Genomic DNA, 22,582 nt, shown 5'->3' on the forward strand with positions numbered 1-22,582 from the left:
TTTATTTGTATTGTTACTTTTTTAAGTTTTTTTCTTTACTAGTATTTTCGATCTATAGTTGGCTGAATCTGCATGTGTAAAACCCACGAACATGGAGGGCCAACTATACATTTAATTCTGTAGGAAAGCAGATACTGAATGAAGCTGTGGAAAGCACTTAATATTAGGTTGGTGCAAAAGTAATTGTGCCTTTTGCCATTACTTTTAATTAGCCGCAGTTACTTTTGCAGATAGCTGTAGAGCATGATCACACATTGAAAATCTACACATACATATGGTGGGGTTATTGTTGGAATACTAACATCTCTTAGTTTGTGTTGATGAGGAAGTCGTTTCACACTCTTGGTTTTAGGCTACTGTGGATTAAATTTCCTCATGTGTTTAAGACAACAGTACTCTAGGTTTTCTATAATCAACAGGTGTGCTCATTTAATACTTTGACATTTAGGTTCCTAGGCCAAAACTGTAGCAAAGTAGAGACCGGGATTGAAATACCATATGGTAAAATGCTTTTTGAAATCTGATCCAATGCAGATAAGTACAGGCTTTTTGGGAAAGGGGCTAGTGTTTTTAAAGACCATTTATCAGATGATATGCTTTTAGTCGGTGTGACATTACTTAACCCTGGGCCCTGCAAAGTAGGAATTGAGTTGACTCTAGAAATTGAGAATAGTAGGCATGGCGGTGCAGGCAAAGGGGTTAGATCTGACAGTTAATAATTGAGGGATTTCTGATTTAATAATTGAGGGATTTCAGATTGATAGTCTGATTATACTAGTTGGAAGTAAGATTTAAAAGTAAAAACATTTTAATTTGGGATAAAATTCAGAACACAAGTTTCTTAATATGCCATGAAATCTAAGAAAATGTCCTGCAATCATTCAGGAATGCAGTTTTCATTCAGGGTTAGAAAGCAGGAGAGGAGGTAGATGAATAAAACATCCATAATAACATTTTTTTCTGATGCTGCATAATGTATAATTGGGAAACTTTGGAGCCCTCTGTCTAGGGAACTTAATCATTTGCCATTGTCTCAGTGGGATGAGCTAACTGAAAGTGGTCGGGTGGGAATGGATTCTAACTTTGGGATTCTCAAAAAGAGGGTTCGTCTTAGATTTCACTTCTGATGTTAATATTACCCGATCATGCGAGACCTGCAAAGACTGTGTGATGAGTACTTATTATGTGGTTTAAAGCCTCTTTTTCAGAGGGAACAGGGTGTAATAGAAAAGGAAAGTAATGTAAATGGGAACACAAAGGTGGTAAATTGGAAGGAAATGAACGGGTGTCAAATTAGGATTGGGAAGAATGTAATAGTACAATAGACGTAACCATCATTTAAGCCATAAGAGAACCTTGAAGTGTCAACATACAAATCCACTGTAACTTGGCAGTATGTTTTACTCAAATGTTAGGGGAAGCAAAACCCAGTATATAATGTAGAAAATACAGAACAGATGATATACTATATGTAAGTATTAGTGTTTTGAGATAACCTTGATGAAACAATGTGCTTTTGGAAGTAGTTGCAGGATAGAGAAATGGTGTATATTTAATGAGATCAGCTCAGGAACATATGCCTGGCCTGTCAGCATTGACTGACCAATTTTATTTCAGGGGAAAACCAGAAAACATACTCATTCCTATTGACAGTTGACCTTTTTATTTATTAGGAGAATTCAGCTACACTGATGTCAAATGGAGTTTCAGTTTCTGGACCCTAGTTCACATCACATTGACCAAGAAAATGCATTTCATAGGAATTTAGAAGCATCCAAGAAAAAGTACCCTGGCCAGAAAACCAGTCGACAGTAGTAAATGTATTATGTAGAAATGATTGACCAGTTAATTGTTACATATAACATGTGGATTATGGTCTGAGTACCTTTAGGAACCTCATTCACACTAGGAAGGGGCACTCTGTTGGAGAATTTTAGTGTTTGAAAAGAACTTGGTATAAAGCAAAAATGTAGCCAATTAAACTGCAGAGTAAAAGAACATAGACGTACCTGACCAGACAAAAGCTTTCCAAATGTTAGGAGACAGGAAGTAAAGTAGAAAACTGCAGAATTTGTGTTTGCATTAGTGACTTTCAAGTTAAATCTCAATTTTGAAAAGCAGGGCTGCTTTAAAGAGTATTGGAGTTAACGCCCTTTGTGAGTAGAACTACAAAGCATAGAGGAAGAGGGGGAGAACAGTGTAATGGGGTGAATGCAAATGACCGATTAGTAGGAAGGAGTCGAAACCCAAGATAAATGCAGATAGGAAGAGGAAAGCATATTGGATTTTCAAGTGGCACTCAAGTAAAAGTTTGGAGAAACATGCCCCTGAAGCAAATGGTAGAGCCAACTATTTGATCTATAGTCTAACTCCATGGGTTTTGGACCTTGGAAGAGGAAATGGTGTCTTTGAACTATAGTCTGTAGTCATAGAAATTGGATAAACTATTTCCCAAATAGAGGTAACAGACTAAGATCCTAGCAACTTCTAAGTTAACGAAAGGGAAAAAATATCCCCATGCCATTTTTCTCTTCATTCTACTACTGAGGGCTAGAGTCATTCATAGACTGAACAGTTTCAAGAGCATATTGACAAGTTCCTGGCTAACAGCTGAAAGTCTGCCATTTCATGCAACTTTGTTGGGCTTTAGAAGTGAAGCAGGATATAGAGAAAATACAGTTTCTCCTACTCACAACATGTATCTTAAACCATTTCTTCTGGCCCAGAAGATAAACTTTTCTAAATATCTTGGAAAAACTACTCATGAGTTTCTACTTCTTTTTTTTTTTTTTTTTTGGAGTCTTGCTCTGACACCCAGGCTGGAGTGCAGTGGCGCCATCTCAGCTCACTGCAACCCCTGCCTCTCAGGTTCAAGTGATTTTCCTGCCTCAGCTCCCTGAGTAGCACTCAACACCAAGCCTGGTTAGTTTTTTGTGTTTTTAGTAGAGATGGGGTTCCCCCGTGTTGGTCAATCTGGTCTCGAACTCCGCCCACCTCAGCCCCCGAAAGTGGTGGTATTACAGATAGCCACCGTGTCTAGCCAAAGTTTGTACTCAATGCCTACCATGGACTATTACAAGCACCTGGCAGTGACATTGCAGGAGTTCTAAAAAAAGACTTGGTCTTTCCCACAGGGACATTAATGTGAAAGAGGTCCAGTGACAAAGATTCAGTCACTTTTGCAGACCCTCACAAACCACAATAATGAAGTTGCAGTGAATTTGGGACATAGCCTTCCCTCCCCAAAATTCTCGATCCAGGAATCCTCCTGTCAAGTTCAATGACTCAGACTCCATTTCTAGTGTGGTCGTTGGTTAACAACTTTACTAGTTTCCATCCAGGCTTAACCTTTCTATGGACCATAATGTCTTGGTCTGCTGCAATTATTGTCCTTCCCTGTTTTAAGGATACTAAGTTTTTAAAGAGGCATGAATACTTCAAAGTCCCCGTTGGCCCTCCTGGGGGAAATTACCTCAAACCACAGGGTAGTCTGCTAGAGTCAGCTGCCAGCCCAACTTTGCCCAGATCTACAATATTCTTCAAATTAGTTTCCTTATTCCCCCCAAACTTACCTTTTCCCCAGAACTTTATATCCACTCTCCAGAAAAGCTTCTGCAGCACCAGTTTGGTCAGTCCCAAGGTCCCAGGTGCCACTGGGGTCTAGTTGACAAAATTGTATGGTTTGGCTGTTTCTCCACCCAAATCTCTTTAATTGTAATCTTCATAATCCGCATCCCCATGTTGAGGGAGGGACAAGGTGGGAGGTGATTGGATCATGGGGGCAGTTTCCCCCATGCTGTTCTTGTGAAAGTTCTCATGAGATCTTTATGAGGGGCTCTTCCCGCTTCGTGTCCTACACAAACCCTGTCTTGCCTGCTGCCACGTAAAACACTGCCTGCTTCACTCTGCCACGATTTTGTTTTCTGAGGCCTCCCCAGCCATGCAGAACTGTCTTACAAGACTCCTTTATAAATTACCCAGTCGTGGGGAAGTTTTATACAGCAGTGTGAAAACAGCCTAATACAGTTGTTTTCAAACATGCTGGAAATGCTGTGATCTGCTCTGCCACTGCCCCCATCCGGGGCTGACCCTCAATATTTTTCCTTTTAGTGGTGACCCAGCTCTTTGCCTTGAGAAGCAGGAGTAGCCCTTGATAGAATCTAGTTCCCCAGGGGAAATCTAAGCAGCTTTACCTTCTCACTGTTAGCCCTCCACCTCTGGAGACAGCCTTAGTGTTTACTCTTTTATCCCCTCTCACCTGAAAATACAATTGTCCCTGTAACATAATGGCCCTGCTGTTCCCTCACCAACTGCCCCAGCATGGGGATCAGGAATATGGCAGCACTCCTCGGTGAAGTATATGCTGCCTTGTTTTAAGCACTGACCTGAATGTGTAGAGACATCTTTCCTCAAGAGTTTCTCACTTCCTGAGGAGTCTGCAGTCTTCATTCAAATGTCTTGATGGCTCATTTTTCAGAAATCTCTGTAGGTCTTGGGAAGCGTTGTCCTAGCTTTGGTTTATCTGAATAGTCCTATTTAAACTTTTCCCACACAGATGGCAGCCTCTTGCCTGCCCTTCTGTTTGTACACTTGTCTATCTTCTCTTTCTTTAAATGCCTTTTGGGTGTTAATACTTCGTTGGTGGTTCTGTAGCCTTGTCCCCCCTTCTTTTGCAACTTGAAGGCAATGCTCAATTCTCTTTTTTTTCTTTTTCTTTTTTTTTTGTGACGGAGTCTCGCTCTGTTGTCCAGGCTGGAGTGCAGTGGCCGGATCTCAGCTCACTGCAAGCTCTGCCTCCCGGGTTCACGCCATTCTCCTGCCTCAGCCTCCCGAGTAGCTGGGACTGCAGGCGCCCGCCACCATGCCTGGCTAAGTTTTTGTATTTTTTAGTAGAGATGGGGTTTCACCGTGTTAGCCAAGGTGGTCTTGATCTCCTGACCTCGTGATCCGCCCACCTCGGCCTCCCAAAGTGCTGGGATTACAGGCGTGAGCCACCATGCCCGGCTCAATTCTCTTCTTGAGCACATTCGTCCTTAGCAGCTTCTGAATATCCCACACACAGTTAAGGTACAATCTGGTGACATAACTTTTTCCCTAGGAAGAAATGTGCTACTCAAGACTAATAGCCAAGGTTAAGAAAATGCATTAGTGTATTTGTTCTGTTTAGAAATGAAGATGGAACGTCATATTTTATAGCTACTATTAGTGCCCATGTGCCTTCTAAGTATCTTTGGAATAGTTTTACTTCTCTCCATCTTGACAGCTACCATCCCAATCCAAGCTTCCATCACCTTGCTCCTGACTTACTGCAGTATCCTCCTGTCTACCCTTCATCCACTTTTATCTTTTTCCTATCACTTGTTCATAAAACAGCCATATTGTTTTTATTTCAAAACACACATATAATCAGGGCGCTTCTCGAATTAAAACCATTTCTGGCATTACTTGCCCTTAGGATAATAACAAAACTTTTTAACAGTTCACAAGGCCAGAGATAGCCTGACCCTTGCTGATCTGTCCAGCCTCTACTATATGTCCTCTTACTTTCTCTGTTCCAACCACACTGGACTTTGTTCCTCTTACTACTCATGCTCCTCACCTATTTGGTTCCCTAGTTAACTTCTTTTCATCTTTCAGATTTCAATTTGTATCACTTCCTCCAGAAAGCCTACCCTTTCTTTCTTAACCAGGCCGATAGGCTGTCAAAACTGGGAATCTCTTCTTTGTAGTACTACAATCTTACTCATTGATTTGTATGGTTTTTAATGTGGGTTTTTTTTTTTTTTTTTTAATTAGAAGGAAACTCAGAGCAGGGACCACATCTATTACTTGTGATTAATATATTCCTAGTGATTAACACAGTGTCTAGAACAAATATATGTTGAATGAATAAATAGAAAAGGGAGAGGAAAAAGGGGAGGATTGGCTGTCTGTGAGGCAGTCTTGCAAACAGCAGAAATGCAAAGCAAAGCCGAAGAACTAACTATTCACCACACACCTAGAGGAGTGTTGTAATGTCTTGTGCCAGTCTCAAATGGGTGCATTCTTATGGGTAAGTTTTACTACTACAACTTTCACTATAGTAGTTCACATTCCTCTCCTAATATCAGTCTCCAACAAATCCGTCAGTAATTTATAATCAGCACTCTCATGCCCAGGATGAGAGAGGAACATTGTCCAAAAAAGTTGGGTGTGGCCATTGCAGTTCATCTGTCTTTTTTTTTTTTTTTTTTTTTGAGACAGAGTCTTGCTCTGTTGCCCAGGCTGGTCCAGTGGCATGGTCTTGGCTCTCTGCAACCTCCGCCTCCCAGGTTAAAGCAATTCTCCTGCCTCAGCCTCCCGAGTAACTGGGTTTACAGGCACCTGCCACCTCGCCCGGCTGTTTTTTTGTATTTTTAGCAGAGATGGGGTTTCACCATGTTGGTCAGGCTGGTCTCGAACTCATGACCTTGTGATCTGCCCGCCTTGGCCTTCCAAAGTGCTGGGATTACAGGTGTGAGCCACCATGCCCGGCTGTTCATCTGTCTTTCAATACCTTTAAGTTCAGTTTCCTTTACAAAGACCACTTTTTTCTTAGTGGGAATCTCTTGTACCACATAACACCTGCATTCCTTAATTTTTAAAGTTAAAACATTTATATACTATAAAATGGACACATCTTAAGCATACAGCTTGATGAAGATTTACAAAGTAAACATGCCTGTTTAAACACCACTCTGATCAGGATGTGGAGCATAACCAGCACTCCAGAAACTTCCCTCCCATTATTACCACCACTGGTTATCCTAGCCACTCTTCTGACTTGTATCACCATAGATAGGTTTTACTTGTTTTGAAGCCACATATAAATGGAATCATGGAAGTTCGGGCTTCTCTGAGAGCAGATCTTCAGAGAAAAAAACCTGAGTACAGTAGTTTATTTGGGGTTTGGCTCCAGGATGCAGGAGTGGGGAAGATGGTAGAGAGAGACAGAAGAAAAATCAGTAGAAGAGTGTTATGCAGGTTGGATATATAATGCTCCCAGAATAGTCTGACCGAACAGGAGGCTGAAATATTTCTCCACTAGCTGCTGTTTCCAATTGATTGGGGGATGCCAATTCTGAGCTGTAATTGACCTTAATAAGCTCCAGCAGCACTGAAGGACATTTGGATTACTTTCAGTTTGGGATAATACTGCTATGAACATTCCGGTACATGTCTTTTGAGAACATGTATGTGTATATTTCTGATGGGTATATAATGGGGTGGAATTGCTGATTCATAGAAAATGTGCATATTCACCTTTAATAGAGGTTGCCAACCATTTTTCTAAAGTGATGATACTAATTTATATTCTCACTATCTGTAAATGAACATTTCATTTGTTCCACATCCTTGCTGGCACTTGGTATTGATTGATATCCCTTTTAATTTTAGGCTTTTTAATGCATGTATAGTGGTATCTCACTTGGTGTTTGTTTGCTTTTTGGTAAATTTTTTATTGAAGTATAATTTACATACAGAAAATCACACAAATTGTTTACAGGTGTGACTTTTCACACAGTGAACACATACAAAAACCAGTACGAAATTAAGAGTTGGCACATCACCAGTACTCCAGAAGCCCTATGCATGTTCTCTTCCAGTTACTATACCACTATCCCAAGGATCGTCTATTAATTCAACAGCATAGATATATTTTGCCTGTTTTTCAACTTCAAATAAATGAAATAACATGTACTCTTGTGTCTGGCTTCTTTGACTCAACAATATGTCTATATAACTCACTTGTTGCATGTTGTAGTTTGTTCATTCATACTGTTGTATACAGTATTGCATTGTATAAATATACTATATTCATTCTGTTACTATGCATTTGGGCTGTTTCCAGTTTTGGCTATTATGAATAAAGCTGCTATGAACATTCTAGAATTGTCTTGTTGAACATATGTATGCGTTTCTGCTGGGTATAAAGCTTAAAAAGGAAATTACTGGAAAATAGAGTATTGCTAATGTTACCTACCTGCTATTTTCACTGTAATTTCAGCCATTCTGGTTGATGTGCAATAGTGTCATATTAAAATTTTTTCTTTGCTTTTATAAATAAATGTTTTTATGTTGGAATAATGTTAGATTTACAGAAAAGTTACAAAGACAGTACAGTTCCTTATATACCCTTCATCCAGTTTCCCCTTATGTTAATATCTTAATGTTAACATGGTACCTTTGTCAAAACTAAGAAACCAACACTGACTGGCACATTACTATTAACTACAGATCTTATTCAGATTTCACCAGTTTGTGTGTGTGTGTGTGTGTGTGTGTAGTTGTGCACTTTAACCACCACCATAATATATAAAAGTGTTCCATTGCCACAAAGGAACCCTTGTACTACCCACTTATTTTCACACCTTATCACCCATCCTTTCACCACCCTCCCTGACCTCTGGAAACCACTAATCTTCACTGTAATTTTGTCATTTCAAGAAGTTATGAATGGCATAATATATATGTGATACAAACATAGCATATGTAACTTTTTGAGAATGGGTTTCCTCTCCACAGTATGATGCTCTTGAATTCCATCCAAGTTTTACTATATGTACCGATAGTTTTTCGTTTTTTAAAAAATTGCTGTGGATGTACCGGTTTGTCTAACTGCTAACTCATCTATTGTAGGACATTGAGTTATTTCTAGTTTTGGGCTATTAAAAATAAAGCTGCTATGAACATTTGTGTATAAGTTTTTGTGCATATAAATTTTCATTTCTCTGGGATAATTTTCCTGGAGTGTGATGGTGGATAATATGGTAAGTGTATGTTTAGTTTTATAAGAAACTGCCAGACTATTTCCCAGAGTTGCTACCTCATTTTAAATTCTTACCAACAATAAGAGACGCAGTTCTTCTGCATTTTTGCCAGGATATAGAATTGGCGCTAGTTTTTATTTTCACTGTTCTAATAGAGATATATCGATACTGGCTTTTGTTTGTTTGCATTTCCGTAATGGCTAATGATGTATAACATGTTTTCATGTGCTTATTTGCCACCCATGTCATCTTTGGTAAAACGTATCTGCATGCCTCTTGCCCATTTTATAATTGGATTGTTTTTTTAACCATTGTGTTGAGAATTCTTTATATATTCTAGATTAAAGTCCTTTGCCAGGTGATTTGCAAATATTTTCTCCCAGTCTATAACTTATCTTTTCGTCTTAACAGATTTTGCAGAGCAAAAGTTTTTAATGTTGATGAAGTCCAGCTTATCATCTCCCCTTCCCCTTCCCCTTTCCCTCCTTGTTCAGATGAAATCTTGCTCTTGTACCCCAGGCTGGAGTGCAATGGCGCGATCTCGGCTCACTGCAACCTCTGCCTCCCGGGTTCAAGCAATTCTCCTGCCTCAGCCTCCCAAGTAGCTAGGATTACAGGCACGTGCCACCACTCCCGGCTAATTTTTGTATTTTAAGTGGAGACGGGGTTTCACCATATCGGCCAGGCTGGCCTTGAACTCCTGACCTCAGGTGATCCACTCACCTCAGCCTCCCAAAGTGCTGGGATTACAGGCATGAGCCACCATGCCCGACCCATTTTTCTTTCTTTTATGGATCATGCTGTTAGTGCTATTTCTAAGAACTCTTCACCAAGACCTAGGTCCTGATGATTTCTCCTATGTTTTTTCTAAAATGTTTTATAGTTTTACATTTAAATATATGATCTATCTTAAGTTATTTTTGTTCAAGGTATGAGGTTGAGATTAAGGAGGTTTCTTTCTTTCTTTTTTTTTTTTGAGACGGAGTCTGGCTCTGTCGCCCAGGCTGGAGTGCAGTGGCCGGATCTCAGCTCACTGCAAACTCTGCCTCCCGGGTTTACGCCATTCTCCTGCCTCAGCCTCCCGAGTAGCTGGGACTACAGGCGCCAGCCACCTTGCCTGGCTAGTTTTTTGTATTTTTTAGTAGAGACGGAGTTTCACCGTGTTAGCCAGGATGGTCTAGATCTCCTGACCTCGTGATCTGCCCATCTCGGCCTCCCAAAGTGCTGGGATTACAGGCTTGAGCCACTGCGCCCGGCCGAGATTGAGGAGGTTTCTTTGTGTGTGTGTGTGTTTGTGTTTTCCAATGGATATGCAATTTCTTCAGTATGTGAGTTCCCTGTTTTGTTCCATTGGTCAATGTATTTATTCATCTACCCATACTACATTTTTGATTATTATAGCTAATATTCTTAAAATTGGGTAGGGTGACTCCTCCCACTTTCTTCTCTTTTTTTTCCCCCCAAAATTGTTTGAGCTATTGCCTTTGCCTTACTATATGAATTTTATTTTTATTTTCATTTATTTTTATTTTTTTATTTAATTTTTTTTTTTTTTTTTTTTGAGATGGAGTCTGGCTCTGTCGCTCAGGCTGGAGTGCAGTGGCATGATCTCAGCTCACTGCAAGCTCCGCCTCCTGGGTTCACACCATTCTCCTGCCTCAGTCTTCTGAGTAGCTGGGACTACAGGCGCCTGCCACCACACCCAGCTAATTTTTTGTATTTTTAGTAGAAACGGGGTTTCACCGTGTTAGCCAGGGTGGTCTTGATCTCCTGACCTCGTGATCTGCCTGCCTCAGCCTCCCAAAGTGCTGAGATTACAGGCGTGATCCACCGTGCCCGGCCTCCATATGAATTTTGGAATAAGCTTGTCTATTTCTAAAAATATTGATTAGGTTGTAAACTAACAGTCCCACAGTTTCATCTTTCCCGCTGCCTAGACAGAGCCAAATTATCAAGATGGAAATTGCAATAGAGAAAGAGTAATTCACACCAGAGCCAGCTGTGAGGGAGACTGGAATTTTATTACTCATCAGTCTCCCTGGGAATTTGGGGATTGGAATTTTTAAGGATAATTTGGTGGGTAGGGAGAAAGTGAGTCTGAGTTTAGACAGGGAGTTCTAATTGGCCAGAGATGAAATAATAGAGAGTCAAAGCTATCCATCCTCTTGTGCTGAGTCAGTTCCTGGGTAGGGGCCACAAAACCAAATGAGCCAGTTTATTGATCTGGGTGGTATCAGCCCATCCACTGAGTACAGGATTTGCAAAATATTTCAAGCACTTATCTTAGGTTTTATAATAGTGTTGTTATCCACTGGATCAATTTGGGAAGGGTCAGAATCTTGTAGCCTCTAGCTGCGTGAATCCTAAACCATAATTTCTCATCTTTTAGCTAATTTGTTGGTCCTACAAAGGCATTCTAGTCCCCAGGCAAGAAGGGGGTTTGTTTTGGGAAAGGGCTGTTATTATCTTTGTTTCAAACTATAGATTGTACATTAAGTTCCTCCCAAAGTTAGTTTCGCCTACTCTCAGGAATAAACAAGAGCAGCTTAGAGGTTAGAAGCAGGATAGAGGTTAGGTCAGATCTCTTTCACTGTCTCAGTTATAATTTTGCAATGATGGTTTCATTATAATACGAAATATGTTAGATCTGTATATTAATTTGGGAGAATTGATGTCTTTGCCATGCTTAGTCCTCCAATCCATGAACATGGTATGTCTTTCCATTTATTCTGATCTTTAATTTCTTATATCATTTGTTTGTAGTTTTGACCATACAGATCCTGTACAGGTTTTGTGAGATTTACACTTAAGTATTTAAGTATTTTTTTAATGATTGCAAATGATATTGTGTTTTAATTTCACCTTCTCCATGTTTATTGCTGGTCTATAGAAATATAATTCATTGAGACCAGCCTGGGCAACATTGTGAACCTCCATCTCTACAAAGAACACAAAAATTAGCCAGATGTGGTGGCACATGCCTGTAGTTCCATCCACTTGGGAGGCTGAGGTGAAAGTCTCCTTTGAGTTTGGGAGGCAGAAGTTGTAGTGAGCTGAGACCATACAACTGCACTTCAGCCTGGGCAACAGAGCAAGAACCTGTCTCAAAAAAAAAAAAAAAAGAAAGAAATATAATTCATTTTTATATGTTGATCTTATATCCTGCAACCTTACTGAACTCTTTTACTGGTTTTACTGTTTTTTCTACTACTATTTTTACTGGAGTACAGTGGCGTGATCTTGGCTCACTGCAATCTCCAACTCCCAGGCTCAAGTGATTCACCTGCCTTAGCCTCCTGAGTAGCTGGGATTACAGGCACCCGCCACCACGCCCAGCAAATTTTTGTATTTTTAGTAGAGATGGGGTTTCACCATGTTGGCCAGGCTGGTCTCGAACTCCTGACCTCAGGTGATCCACCCTCCTCAGCCTGCCAAAGTGCTGGGATTACAGGTATGAGCCATCATGCCCAGCCTGTTTTCTTTTCTCTTTTTTAAGAGATGGGGTCTCCCTACATTGCCCAGGCTTGTCTTGAACTCCTGACCTCAGGTGATCTGCCCACCTCGGCTTCCCAAAGTGCTAGGATTACAGGCATGAGCCACCATGCCTGGCCCTGTTTGTTTTATAATAGCACCCTAAGGAGTGTGAAGTGGTATCTCAATGTGGCTTTGATTTGCATTTACCTAATTATTAATGATGGTGAGCATCTTTTCATGTGCTTATTGACCAGCTATATATCTTCTTTGGCGTAATGTTTGTTAATTCAAGTTCTTTGCCCATTTCAAAATCAGGTTGTTTGTTTTAATGTTGAATTGTAGCAGTTATTTATATAGTCTATATAGCAATTCCTTATAAGATATATGACTTGCAAATATTTTTTTCCCATTTTGTGATTGCATTTTCACTCTGTGGGTAGTATTTTACAGTGTTTTTGAGGGTATCTCTTTTTATAGTTGTTTTGAGTGGTTGCTCTACATATTACCTTATACATGCAAAATGGATTACAGTATACTACTATTGTTTTACCATGTCAAGTGAAATGTAGAAAATTTGCCTTATTTACATACCTTACCCTCCCCATTCATAATACAATGTATTAAATATTTCCTGTACTTATTAGAGAACCTCATTAAATAATTTTATGATTTTTGCTTCTACTGTTAGCAATGGCAGAGATCTGAGTTACCCTAAGGTACCAGCAGCCTATGTGTATGGGTCTGTAGTAACTTCAGTCCTTGCCTCCTCCTCAGAAGAAAGTCAACTGAGGGGCATAAAGCAGAAAAAGAGATGAAGGCAAGTTCCAGAGCAGGAATGGAAGTTTATTTAAAAAGGCCTTAGAATAGGAAAGAAAGGAAGGCGCGTTTGAAAAAAAAAAAAAAGCCGGCACGTGAGGTTTAATAGAGAAGGTTAAATGCCCCGTTTAACCATTATCCTAGGACTTTTGTAAGTTTGCCTGTTTCCCATGATTCTTCCCTTAGGGTGGGCTTTCCATATGCCCAGTGCTTTCCTTACCCTTTGGAATCAAGCCTGCTCAGTGTTCAGGGAGTTACATGCATGCCCAAATCTGAGGCTTTCTTCCTTTTTCTGGTGGAGTGTACCCAGAAAATTATACTTCACCATTTTTGTCTCTTAACATCCATGCCCAGGAAGTTGCTTCTCCCTGCAACCTGCATTCAGTTAACAGGTATGGACCATCAGGAAATGGCCTTTCCCTGGCCCTGCCACATTATCATTTTTAGAGGGGTAATGTGATACTTGCCAAACTATCACCGGACATTTCTAATGGGTGCAGGGACAGCCCTCTCCTGTGCCACTCATGCCTGACTACCTGTAACACTACTATCAAATGTAATCTTTTTAAAAATCAAGAAGAGAATTTTGTTGTTGTTGTTGTTTTGTTAACCATGTTTTTACCCTTTCCATTGTCCTTTTCTCATTACTGCTATGTAAAGATTCCTTCTCTTATCATTTCCCATCTCTTTCAAAAACTTCCTTTGGCCATTTTAAAGGATAGACTGGCTGGCAAAATTTCTTAATTTTCCTTTATTTGCAAATGTCTTTGCCAGTTGCAGTGGCTCATACTTGTAATCCCAGCACTTTGGGAAGTCGAGGTGAACAGATCGCTTGAGCCCAGGAGTTAAAGACCAACATGGTGAGACCCTGTATGAAATTAGCTGGATATGATGGCACACGCCTGTAGTACCAGGTACTCGTGAGGCTGAAGTGGGAGGATCAATTAAGCCTGGGAGGACAAGGCTGCAGGGAAAAAAAAGAAAAGGAGAAGAGAAGAGAAGAGGAGAGAAGAAGGAAGGAGAAAGAAAAAGAAAGAAAGGAAAGCAGAAAGCCAGGAAGGAAGGAGAAAGAAAAAGAAAGGAAGAAAAGAAAAGAAAGAAACAAAGGAACAAAGAAAAGGAAGAAAGAGAGAGAAAATGTATGTAACTGAATTTCCATCCTGAAGGATATTTTATGCATATAAAATGTTGGGTTGACTGTTCTCTCAGCACTTGAAAAATGTGCCACATCCTTCTGGCCTCTATGATTTCTCATGACATTTGAATTGTTGTTCTCTTCTGGTTTGAGTTGGTATTTGAATTTAAAAAATAAAATAAAATAAAAATAAAAATAAGCAGAGTGTTGTCCCCTTCTAGGTAATGCACCTTTTGCTGATTTCAAGATGTTTTCTTTGTCCTTAGTTTTCAAAAGTTTGAATATGATGTCCTTGTGGATTTCTTTGGGTTCATCTGTCAGGAGTTTCCTCAACTTCTTGAATCTTTAGGTTTATGTCTGTTGCCAAATTTGGGGAAAATCCAGCCATTATTTTTATGAAATTTGTTCATCCCCATTCTGTTTCTCTTTTCTAAGACTCTGATCACACAAATGCTAGATCACTTTTCTTTGCGTATATTTTCTATTCGTTCATTTGTTGTATGCATATTTATAATTGCTTATTGAAGCATTTTTATTAAGTCTACATTCAAATCTTTGTCAGATAATTTCAGTATTTGTGTCATTTTAGTGTTGGCATCTGTTACTGTTACGGGATCCTTGGGGTGTCACTTTTCTGGCCTGAAACCTCTGGCCAGTGGTGCCTTTGCCTGAGTTTTGCTCAGGCCTGTGGGCTCATTCTGCCCACTTGGATTTGCAGGCTGCACTCAGCTCACACTACCGGCATGGATCCCACATCTGCCAAGGATGAGTCAGGCATGGAGTGGTGAGGGGTGTGTGAGCAAGTCACTGCTGCAGTCAGACATGCTAGCTGCTGCAGTGGGGCGGGCAGCTCCAGGTGCTGGCAAGGGCCCTGGCTCTCTGCGAGGCTGTGGCTGGACCAGGCACACTGCAAGCAGCTTCCCTGGCTAGCACCAGGAAATGCAGTGGTGCCTGGAAGCTTGAAGACGCCAGGCACTGCAGGACCCCAAAGAGGGAGTCACAGTCCTGGCTTGGGGAGCTCCCAGGTCTGGGCTCCCTGAGGAGTCACAGCTCTTCTCTCCTTCTATTCACCTGCAATGTGGCAAACAGGGGGCATGTTTCAGCCCTGTTTGTATTATAGCTCTTCTAGCTCCACCATTTGGTGGATCCCGAGTTCTTGTCCTGCGACCAGGAAGAATGAGGTATGCAGACAAGTGGAGGGTGAGCAAGATGAAGAGGAGCTTTACTGAGCAATAGACAACTTACAGGAGACCCACAGCAGGGTCTGCAGCCAGGGTGTCCCAAGAGTGTTCAGCTTCTAGTACAGAGGAGGCACTAAAGTGGGTTTCTCCTTTCTGCAAGCAGGTCTTCCAGTCATCTTCCCAGCTCTCAACAGAGAGAAGGCCTTAGAGTGGGTAGCTCCTCTCTACAGCTGGTTGTCCTGTCCTCTGCTCAGCTCTGGCTGAACCCAGGGCTTTTATGGGCCTCAGAGGGGAGGAAGTGTGCACAGTTGGTCCATGCGCAGCCATCGGTGACTGGGAAAAGGCACCACAAGTTCCCACTCCATGGGACTGGCAGCCCAGCCCCCAGCCCTCCTTGGCCTGAAGGTGGGGTCTCACCAGGGACCCACCGCCTTCCAGGAATCTATCTGCCTCCTGCTGTCATTTATGGTATCCTCCCAGACTTTACTCTGAGATGGGAAGGGTGAACAGCAGGGAGAAGCCAGGCAGTGGGAGCAGGTGCTTCCGACCCTGCGAGGGCAGGGGGGCATTCCCGGGTCCCCAAGAGTGCAGGGATGTCTGCGTCTCCAGTCAGGGTTTGGGTGGCTGAGCTGCGTGTGGGGGTGGGGAGGGGGGACAGCACTCTTGCCTGCTCTTCTGAGTGGGAGGCCTAGGTCTGCAGTTGCAGTTTTGGTGGCTGCAGCTGTGCCCTGGAGGACAGGATCCTGCCTGCTCCCAGCCCCCAGAGAGCGCAGGGAGGCTCGGATCTGCAGCCACAATTTGTGCAGCTGCAGCTCCGCCCAAGAGGGCGGCCCGATCTGCAGCCACAGTTTGGGTAGCTGCAGCAACATCCAGGGACTTCCTGCCCCAACTCAGAAGCGGTGGGTCTCTGGCTTGTTCCCTCCAGCTCCACTAAGCATGCAGCCCCGGGTGCCTCCCTGCTGCAGCTGGTGTGATGGTAGTGGCAGGCCATCTGGAGCAGCCGCTGCCATCATTGCCTCATTCAAATTGAGGTTCTTCTGGGTTCTTGGTATGACAAGTGATTTTTTTTTTTATTGTATCTTGGACATACTGGTATTATTTTATGATTTTCTGGATCTTATTGAAATTTTATATTTTAGCAGGCCTCCACTGACACCTTGCTAGTGGAGGAAGGGACACCATCTTGGTTTTTGTTTTGTTTTGTTTTGTTTTTGAGACAGAGTCTTGCTCTGTTGCACAGGCCAGAGTGCAGTGGCATGATCTTGCTTCACTACAACCTCCGCCTCCCGAGTTCAAGAGATTCTCCTGCCTCAGTCTTGTGAGCAGCTGGGATTACAGATGCCCACCACCACACCTGGCTAATTTTTGAAGTTTTAGTAGAGATGGGGTTTCACCATGTTGACCAGACTGGTCTTGAACTCCTGACCTCAGGTGATTCACCTGCCTCAGCCTCCCAAAGTGCTGGGATTACAGAAATGAGCCACCATGCGGGGCCTGGATACCATCTTGTTACTACTGGCTGGAGGTGCAAGTCCATGCTCCTCCCTGAGCCTCTGCTGACATGAGGAAAGGTGCCTCATTGTTGCTGGGTAGGGGTAGACATTTAGACACCCGATTCAGCCTCCACTGCTATCACAGGTATAGGGAGGGGGGCACTGTTGCTGGCAGGCAGGGGTGGAAATCTAGACGCCCAGCTCAGCTTCTGTGGACACTGCAGGAAGGGAGAATGGTGCTTCATTATTGCTAGGTGAGGTGGAAATATAGGTTCCTTATTCAGCTCTGTCTGCAGTTTTTGCCATGAAGTTTGGCTGGAGTAGTGTAAATGTTGTCAAAAGATTTTCTCTCCAACTAGGCCACCCATTTTCCAGTTCTTTGGCTGGAGAAAGAATTGGGGTTTGGGGGACAGTTTTATCTGCCATATAATAATCAGCTGGCAATTTTAAAAACCAGCTGCTGGGATTTTAACTGGGATTGTATAAGCAAAATGGAATAAATCTTTAGAATTCTGAGTCTTCCAATATATGAAAATGTTATAACCCTCCATTTGTTTAGGTCTTTAATTGTTTTAATATTATTTACTCGCTTTTAGCATACAGATCTTGCACATCTTTCATTAGAATTAATTTATTTTGGATACTGATGTAAATGCTATAATTTAAGGTAACTTATTTTCCAATTATTTATTTTTTAACAATAATTTATTTTTATGTGTTGATTTTGTATTCAGGTCCTGCTAAATTTATTTGTTAATTCTGTAGATTCATTTTGAGTTTTTTGTTTGTTTGCTTTGTTTTGTTTTGAGACGAAGTCTCCCTCTGTCCCCCAGGCTGGAGTGCAGTGGCATGATACCGTTTCACCACAACCTCTGCCTCCCCAGTTCAAGTGATTCTCCTGCCTCAGCCTCCTGAGTAGCTGAGACTACAGGCACAAGCCACCATGCCCAGCTAATTTTTGTATTTTTAGTAGAGACGGGGTTTCACTGTGTTGGCCAGGCTGGTCTTCAACTCCTGACCTCGTGATCCACCCGCCTCGGCCTCCCAAAGCACTGGGATTACAGGCATGAGCCACCGCGCCTGGCCTCATTTTGAGTTTTTTATGTTGTCTGTGAATAATGAAAATTTTGTTTCTTCTTTTCCAGTACTTACATACTTATTCCTTATTACCTCATTGCACATTGTTAAATATAAACTGTCCAGTTTAATGTTGAATCAAAACAGTAACAGAGGATAAACTCATTTTATTCCATATCTCAGGGGGAAAGCTTTTTTTTTTTTTTGAGATGGAGTCTTGCTCTGTTGCCCAGGCTGGAGTGCAGTGGCGCAATCACGACTCACTGCAACCTCTGCCTCCTGGGTTCAAGCGATTCTCCCGCCTCAGCCTCCCGAGTAACTGGGACTACAGGCACGTGCCACCACACCTGGTGTTTTTTAGTAGAGACAGGGTTTCACCGTGTTAGCTAGGATGGTCTCGATCTCCTGACCTCATAATCTGCCCATGTCAGCCTCCCAAAGTGTTGGAATTACAGGCGTGAGCCACCACACCGGGCCAGGATGAAAACTTCTAATATTTGGCAATAAATACTTTGTTTGCTATACTTTTTTATAGTAATCTTTTCTCAGATTAATTAAGGGCACACTCTTTGATCACTACTTAAAAATGTTTCTAAAAAAGTTTTTATTTATTTTGTTTCTATTGCTGCTGAACAAATGCATAGCAAAGATTTTTTTTTTAAATCCTGAATGGGTATGGCATTTTATCAAATGTTTATTCTCCATCAATTGTGACAACTGCATTTTTATCCTTTAATTTAAATGTCAAATCAACTTTATATTTTTGGAATAAACTCAACATCATATAACATTTACCCTTTTATAGATTGCTGGATTTGTCTTGCTAATATTTTATTTAGAATTTTTGTCTATGTTTATGAGAGCAATTGACTTATAGGTTTCTTTCCTTTTAACATTTTTTCCAGGTTTTGGTGTCAAGGTTATGCTGGCCTCTTAGTATGAATTGGGCTGTATTTTCTCTTTTTCTAATCCCTGGAATATTTTGTGTAATATAAATATTATTTATCCTTTAAATGTTTGGGAATTTTAACTTTTTTTTCTTTTAATTTTTCTTTCGCACACAGACCTTGGGGGTCCCAAGAACATGTTCCCCTGGATTTTTTTTTTTTTTGAGATGCAGTTTTGCTTTTTCGCCCATGCTGGAGTGGAGTGGTGTAATCTCGGCTCATTGCAACCTCCTCCCGCTGGGTTCAAGCGATTCTCCTGCCTCAGCCTGCCAAGTAGGTGGGATTAAAGACACCCACCATCATGACAGGCTAATTTTTGTATTTTTAGTAGAGAAGGGGTTTTGCTACATTGGCCAGTCTGGTCTCAAACTTCTGACCTCAGGTGATCCACCTGCCTTGGCATCCCAAAGTGCTAGGGTTACAGTTGTGAGCCACTGTGCCCAGGCCTCCCCTGGAAATTTTACTGATAAACCTAGCAGGACCTAGAGTTTTTTTGTAAGAATTTCTTTTTTTTTTTTTTTTTTTTTAAAGACAGATCTCACTCTGTTGTGCAGGCTGGAATGCAGTGGTGCCATCTTGGCTTACTGCAGCCTCTACCTTCTGGGCTCAGGTGATCCTCCCTGAGGACCAAAACAACATGGTATAAAAATAGACACATAGATCAATGGAACAGAAGAGAGAACCCAGTAATACAGCCATATAGTCATAGCCAACTTATCTTTGACAAAGTTGACAAAAACATACACTGAGAAAAGGACGCTCTTCAATAAATGGTGCTGGGGAAAAAAATATATATATATATATATAATAAAATTAAATATATTTAATATTAAATATATTAAATATATATTTCATTAAAAATATATATATATTTCATTCGTTTACTTTCAGTCTTTTCCCTTATATTTTAGATGCAGTTTACAAAAGAAATGCAGGATGCATGTGTAATCCTTTCCTTTTTTTTTCTTTTGCTAGTTTTCAAGATATTAAATGCATTTCCTATTATCCTCCACATCTGACCGTTGTAGCGAGCACCTCTTGACCCTGACCAACCCTGAATACAAGGTTATTACAAAACCAATAGGATATTAGGAATAGCTATGTAGGACTTTCCCAAATTCATAAAATGCCTTTTATTACTTTCTATGTAGGAGGCAGTTGTCGTAACTCCTTTAGGAAATACTCAGCCCTATGGAGAAAAGCTGAGGCCTCCTGCTGACAGTTAGCACTGACACCAGCCATATAAGTAAGTTATCTTCTAAGCATGTCCTTCCTGTTTTCAATAGGTTGCAGCCCCAGTTGACAACTTAACTGCAACCCCATGAGACAGCCAAGCCACAATTTCCTAACTATATGCTCCCAAATTTCTGATCCATAGAAAACTGTGAAATTGTAACTGTTTATTGGTTTTATTGTTTTTTGTTGTTGTTTTTGAGATGGAGTCTTGCTCTGTTGCCCAGGCTGGAGTGCAGTGGCACGAACTCAGCTCACTGCAACCTCTGACTCCTGGGTTCAAGCGAATCTCCTGCCTCAGCCTCCTGAGTAGCTGGGATTACAGGCATGGGCCACTACACCCAGTTAATTTTTGTATTTTTAGTAGAGACGGAGTTTCGCTATATTGGCTGGACTGGTCTCAAACTCCTGACCTCAGGGTGACCTGCCCTCCTCAGCCTCTCAAAGTTCCAGGATTACAGGCATGAGTCACCGCACCCGGCCAATATTTTATTGTTTTTTAAAAGCTGCTAACTTCTAGGGCAATTTATTACATGGTAGTAAGTAACTAATACAGATTTTGGTACATGGATATGAGATGCTGCCATTGTAAAAATCTAAAAAGTTGGAGTGGCATTCACAGTGGAAGGAAGCTGCAAGAACTTTGAGGAAAGTGTCACTGAAAGCCTAAAATTTCTTGAGGAGACTGTTAGTAAATTCTGATAGCCTTTGAGAAGGCTACAAGTGTGCACTTAAAGAAACTTGAGGAAAGTGTTACTGAAAACTGGAGACCAGTTTAAAGCTGATAGGAATGTGCTTGCCTCTTTTAGTGAATATTTTGGTGTTACTTACAGAAGCACTTCTGAGAATAAAGTCTTTTTGATCAGAATCAGGTGAAGGCTGATAAATTTCAGAAACAGCTGGAGTTTACATACATAGAAACATTAAATCTTGACAGAGATATTTAGCATTACTGGAAACATTGAATTGAACCAACAGACTTGTCTTCTTACTCTATTGTAAGATTGTAATGATTGGGAGAAATCAAAAGTATCTACAAATTTAGTTCAGGCAAATCCTGAACAAGAGGTTTTGGCAAAGAAGTCACCTCAAACTAAAAAGAAAACGAAGTCTTTCAACTCCCAGAAGACAGAATAGAATAAAGCAGTGTAATATCTCAGTGACATTTTAGAGAATGCATCTATTGAATTATTCCTAGATGCAAATAAATTGTCCACACCCAGAGTAGAACAAGTTGCACAAAGAAATAATTCAGAACTTGAGCTGACATAAGCTGTGGAAAATTATTTTCTAGCACAAGATGTGCAAACTGTTACAGTGAAACAAAAATGTGGAAAATCACAGCCAAGCTGTGTTCTGAAAGAACACTCTTGTCTAACATAGCCAGTGTACAAGATTATAGTAACCAAAACAACATGGTATAAAAATAGACACATAGATCAATGGAACAGAAGAGAGAACCCAGTAATAAAGCCATATAGTCATAGCCAACTGATCTTTGACAAAGTTGACAAAAACATACACTGAGAAAAGGACACTCTTCAATAATGGTGCTGGTAAAAAATATATATATATTTAAATATATTTTTATATATTATATAATATAATAATATTATTATATATTATAATAATATATAATATATAATATATAAAATAATAATATTATTATATATTATAATATATAATATATAAAAATATATTTATATATATATAAAATATATGTATTTTAGACATAGTGTCACTCCATTGCCTAGGCCGCAACCTCTGTCTCCTGGGTTGAAGAGATTCTTGTGCCTCAGCCTCCCAAGTAGCTAGGATTACAAGTGTGTGCCACCACACCTGGCTAATTTTTGTATTTTTAGTAGATACGGAGTTTCACCACCTTGGCCAGGCTGGTCTACTCTCCTGAGTAGCTGGGATTATAGGTGCCCACCACCACTCCTGGCTAATTTTTTGTATTTTTAGTAGAGATGGGGTTTCACTATGTTGGCCAGGCTGGTCTTGAACTCCTGACCTTGTGATTTGCCTGTCTCAGCCTTCCAAAGTGCTGGGATTACAGGTGTGAGCCACCACATGCAACTAGGAACATTTTATATATATATGTGTAGTGTACACACCATGGGAGACACACACATGTATATACACATACATGCACCTATATAACATACATGTATCTGTCATAAATACATATATAACATGTATACATATACACACACATATATATACATATATACACACACCATGGAGTATATACATACACATATATGCATATATATGTTATATTTACATATATATACAATGTGTGTGTGTATATACACATACCATAGAATACTAATCAACCATAAAAAAGAATGTAATCATGTTTTTGCAGCAACATGAATGGAACTGGGGGCCATTATCTTAAGCGAAATAACTCAGTACCAGAAAGTCAAATACT

The 22,582-nt window shown here is 40.8% G+C and overlaps 1 pseudogene; it reads left to right on the top strand.

Annotated features, from left to right (window-relative positions):
* Positions 1 to 1,145: 1,145 nt before the first annotated feature.
* On the top strand, positions 1,146 to 21,708 carry LOC110743645 (annotated as a pseudogene).
* The last annotated feature ends 874 nt before the right edge of the window (positions 21,709 to 22,582 follow it).

Source organism: Papio anubis, chromosome 7, assembly GCF_008728515.1.
Source record: "Papio anubis isolate 15944 chromosome 7, Panubis1.0, whole genome shotgun sequence".
In the NCBI taxonomy this organism is placed as follows: Eukaryota; Metazoa; Chordata; class Mammalia; order Primates; family Cercopithecidae; genus Papio; species Papio anubis.